We start from the raw sequence: 5,225 nt of genomic DNA on the forward strand, positions 1-5,225 counted from the left end.
ATAAATGTTGAAAAAAAAAATTAAAAATAAAATAAAATAAAATAAAAATAAAAATAAAAATAAAAACACATTACTCCTCTGGGGCGCCTGGGTGGCTCAGTCGGTTAAGCGGCCGACTTCAGCCAGGTCACGACCTCGCGGTCCGTGAGTTCGAGCCCCGCGTCGGGCTCTGGGCTGATGGCTCAGAGCCTGGAGCCTGTTTCCGATTCTGTGTCTCCCTCTCTCTCTGCCCCTCCTCTGTTCATGCTCTGTCTCTCTCTGTCCCCAAAATAAATAAACGTTGAAAAAAAAAAAAAAAAAGGAAAAAGAAAAAAAATCCACAAAATAAAAAGGTTTGTGTTTAGAAAAAACTAGTAAGCTAATCAGTGCTTCGCTAGTTTCATCAAGAAATGGAAAACAGAGGGTCACCTGGGTGGCTGAGTTGGTTAAGCATCTGACTGTTGATCTCAGTTCAGATCTCAGTTCAGGTTTGTGAGTTCAAGCCCCGCATCAGGCTGTGTGGTGACGGCACAGAGACTGTTTGGGATTCTGTCCCCCCTTCTCTTTGCCCCTCCTCTGCTTGTTCTCTCCCTCTCTCTCTGCATCTCTTTCTCTCTCAAAATAAACTAAAAAAAAAAAAAAAAAAAAAAAAAAAGAAATAGAAAATAAATTATACTATCAATAATAAAATGAGAGACATTATAACATAATCTGTAAGCATTAAAAGGACCTCAAAATTATTTAAAACCTTATGCCAATAAAGTCGACGACTTCAATGGAGTGGGCAAATAAATTCCTTGAAAAAGTTAAATTACCAAAACTGATAGAAGAGGACATAGGGAATCTGAATAGTCCAATATTTATTAAAGAAGTTGAATCTGGGGCGCCTGGGTGGCGCAGTCAGTTAAGCGCCCGACTTCAGCCAGGTCACGATCTCGCGGTCCGTGAGTTCGAGCCCGCGTCAGGCTCTGGGCTGATGGCTCAGAGCCTGGAGCCTGTTTCTGATTCTGTGTCTCCCTCTCTCTCTGCCCCTCCCCCGTTCATGCTCTGTCTCTCTCTGTCCCAAAAATAAATAAACGTTGAAAAAAAAATTTTATATATATATATAAAAAAAAAAAAAAAAGAAGTTGAATCCATAGTTTAAAAACCTTCCCCAAAGAAAATTCCAAGCCCTAATGGCTTCACATGTGAATTCTATCAAACATTTAGGTAAGAAATGATAGCAATCTTATATCAATCATAGAAGATAAAAATAATACATTTGACTTCAATGAAATTTAAGGGTTACATTCACCAAAGGACATAAATAAAACGAGCAGGCAAGCCACAGGCTGCAGAATGTTCCTAGTGATGCGTGTATCTGACAGAGCACTGGCGTCCTGAATATGCATAGAACACCTAAGAAATGGCAGGCAGAATTCACCTGGGCATGGAGTCTTCCAGTGGCAAACTTTTCAGCAGTTTCTTACAAAGTTGAACATGTCTTTACCATGCAACTCAGAAATTCACCATTTCTATGTATTTACTGGAGCAAAATGTACAAAAATGGGAGCTATATACTGGAAAACACAGCCATACACACAAAAAGTTTGCATAGGATTGTTCACAGCATCATTTAAAAAAACTAGTGCCAGCTTTGCGCAGTGGCAGTATCGTAGCCAATGAGGTTTATCCGAGGCGCGATTATTGCTAATTGAAAAAAACTAGTGCCAAGTTGGGAGCAACCCAAATGTCCAGAAAGAGAATAGGGACACAAGTGGTGGCCTGTTCATAGAATGGAACCCTACTCAGTAATGAAAAGGGATGCATTATTGACATACGGAACCACAGGGATGAAACACAAAACACCACCCTGAGCCCAAGGAACCTGACATGTAAACTAAATAGTGCAGGGGTCCACTTATTTGAACTCTGAAAACAGACAAGGCTGGTCTCTGGGGCTAGGAAGCAGTACAGCCATAGCCTAGGGCAAGGAGCATGAACTAGAAGGGAGCAGGAAAGAACTTTCTGACTTGATGACATTGTCCATTACCTTGTTTTGGCAAGTGGTTGCATATTTTTACACAATTGTCAAAACTCGTCTGACTGAATGCTTCAGAGCAATCCATTTTCTTTCTTTCTTTTTTTTAATGTTTCACTTATTTTTGAGAGAGAGAGAGAGAGAGATACAGGAGGAGAGGAGAGGGGCAGAGAGAGAGGGAGACACAGAATCTGAGACAGGCCCCAGGCTCTGAGCTGTCGGCACAGAACCTGATGCAGGGCTCCATCCCTTGAATTATGAGATCATGACCTGAGCCAAAATTGAATGCTTAACCGACTGAGCCCCCCAGGCGCCCCTAAAGCAATCCATTTTCTTTTATGTCAGTTAAGCCCCCATAAAGAAAACCAATTTCCTTTTGCCTGATATGGAAGCCCGTGTCTCCTTCTTCAACTTACTTCCCCACGTTCTCTAGTAGAATTACAAAATAAATAGGTAGATACAGACAGATAAGCAAATAAAAACACCATGACACTATCCATGTTTAGGATACACAGCTGTCAGACTTCTGTGTTTGTATTGCAGTTAATAGGTTCTGAGGATTTAATATGTTTGCTCTCTTTACACCATGAGATGTATGTTGCCAAGTGTCTCAAGTTAATAGCCACCTTCGGAGGCTGCCTCATGGCTGCCTCTGAGGTAAAGTCCATTGAGGTTGCCTGTCACTCCCTGAAGTGCCACATCCAAAAACCTCAGCCAGAACACAGGCGGGGGAATCACACGCAGGTTCCGCCCACTAATGTGGGCTCCAGTGAGTGAGAGAACCTGTGTGTGAAGAGGCCTATTTAAATTCTGGAAGGCTGGGGGCGCCTGGGTGGCGCAGTCGGTTGAGCGTCCGACTTCAGCCAGGTCACGATCTCGCGGTCCGTGAGTTCGAGCCCCGCGTTGGGCTCTGGGCTGATGGCTCAGAGCCTGGAGCCTGTTTCCAATTCTGTGTCTCCCTCTCTCTCTGCCCCTCGCCCGTTCATGCTCTGTCTCTCTCTGACCCAAAAATAAATAAACGTTGAAAAAAAAAATGTAAATTCTGGAAGGCTGGCACAAGCGGCGCCTTCATTTGAAGACTCTGGAAAGAAGGGGAAACGTTATGAGGAGATTAGTGTATTCTCCTTTACTCTGCTGGTTGTCTTTCCTTGCCTGAAATGTTATCACCGAACCGCAAGGAGGAGCTATCGTCACACAGTTTGTCACTGGCTCCTGTATTTGGAACAAAAACAACATGGCGCTTTTCCTGTAAGCTGCTTCTTTGATTCGCTCCCTGAAATACACTAATTATTTCATCAACCAGGTAGGGCAGTGGTCAGTGAATCACACAAGACACATTGTCTACCATGACCTTGGTATTAAATTTCTCTTCCCTCGTACAAAAACTTCTTGGTTGCGTGAGGAACTTTGATATTATCTATACCATCTCAACTCTTTTTTAAAAATTTTGTGTATATATATAAAAATTATATTTATTTTTATTTTTTAATTTACACCAGGTTAGTTAGTATATAGTACAATAATGACTTCAGGAGTAGATTCCAGTGATTCATCCCCTACATATAATACCCAGTGTTCAACAAGTATCTTCCTTGATGCCTCTTACCCATTTAGCCCATCCCCCCACCCACAACCCCTCCAGCAACCCTCAGTTTGTTCTCTGTATTTAAGAGTCTCTTATGTTTTGCCCCCCTCCTTGTTTTTATATTATTTTTGCTCCTCTTCCCTTATGTTCATCTGTCTTATATCTTAATTTCCATATGGCATTAAATTATTTTCCTTTCGAACAACATGCTCTATGGCTTTATTATCCAATATGGCACCCAGTAGTCAAACATGGCTACAGACATTTAAGTTTAAATACATTACAATGAAATGAAGTTAAAACTTCAGTTCTGTACTTGGACTGTGGACATCCAAGTACTCAATGGCCACATGTGGCTGGAGGTTCCCATGTTAGAAAGCACAGACATAATACATTTTTGTCATCACAGAAATTCCTATCGAAGAGTGCTCCTCTAAATAACTACAGTTATGTGTTATTGTAATATGTTACAGAACATATTGAATATAACGATCATTCAGACAGAAAGCAAAGTCCCTAGTTAGAGAAGCATTTTTCCTATGTTGTGCTTACTTAGTACTAGAGAACAATAAACATTTTTTCTGACTTTTAAGATCATCTCTATATTTAAATTTTCCCTATTTTTTATGTTAATGACCACGTACCAATGCAACTAAAGGAACATCCTGAGAAGCAGAAGCTGGATCCCGTGGTCAGATAGAACTTCCTCTGTGATTCCACGGTGCAGAATTCATGCTCTCAGGAAGGTCTGTTTAACAGTAAAACAGAATTGGCTTACATGGTCCAATGCAGTAATTCTTAAAGGGTGAGGCTCCAACATTTACATTCGCTTTAAAAAAAGAGGGGGACCCCAGGAGTAGGTATTAAGTGTGTAGTGAGGTCGGGGGCGTCTATTCTTTTATAAGCTCCAGGTGATTCTTACCTGCCCTATAGTTTAACCACCACCAAGAAGCTGTATTTGTGTGTTAGAGTATATTAAAGTGATTTTAAAACACAAGTTCTGTGCAACTATTCACGTAAGAGGAGAATGCTTCTCTCCTATTCCTCATGTTCCCTAAAGGGGAGGAAACATGGATTCCTTTGGAGGAAAATGAATGGGAGGGACACATCTGTTCTTTTTCGTTTTACTCCCTTTCTGTTTCTCCCTGTTAGAGGAGGAATTACTTTCCAGACTGGTCACATTGGAAGTAAAAAATCAGCTCATATGTCTCATCCCCTATGGGATTTTCTATCGCTCTATAAGAGGGTGGTCCCTACAAACACAGATATTCTGGGATGATCAGTCCGGTAATTTCCTAAGAGCATGTCAGGGGATCCCGTTGTGACCAGTGCACAAGACACGTTCTCCAATTCAGCCTTATTGACAATAGGGCTGATAATTTCTTCCTCATCCAATCGGTTCCAAACCCAGGAGTTTGAGTCTCTCGAGCCCTGACCAACAAAGCTGTAGGGGTCCTGAATTGAATGCAGGTTAACTGCTTGGAAGGGTAGTATGTTCATAGTCTATTTTATATCCACCTCTGTAGGCACACACACCACCCCTACTTTGATACACCGTTGCTTCCTACAACAGACAAAAATGTCTTCCTTTCTTCCTGAATTAAAGAAACGTGCCTGATGGCGCACCTGGGTGGCTCAGCT

At 41.7% G+C, this 5,225-nt stretch overlaps 1 non-coding gene across 1 annotated transcript; it reads left to right on the forward strand.

The window, feature by feature from the left end:
- The first annotated feature begins 1,611 nt into the window (after window positions 1-1,611).
- LOC121014538 (U4 spliceosomal RNA) lies at window positions 1,612-1,756 on the forward strand. Its single transcript, XR_005783270.1, has one exon. It is a non-coding gene; the product is annotated as a U4 spliceosomal RNA (small nuclear RNA).
- The last annotated feature ends 3,469 nt before the right edge of the window (window positions 1,757-5,225 follow it).

The sequence above is a fragment of the Herpailurus yagouaroundi genome, unplaced genomic scaffold, assembly GCF_014898765.1.
Source record: "Herpailurus yagouaroundi ecotype Mexico unplaced genomic scaffold, PumYag 202, whole genome shotgun sequence".
Taxonomy (NCBI): domain Eukaryota; kingdom Metazoa; phylum Chordata; class Mammalia; order Carnivora; family Felidae; genus Herpailurus; species Herpailurus yagouaroundi.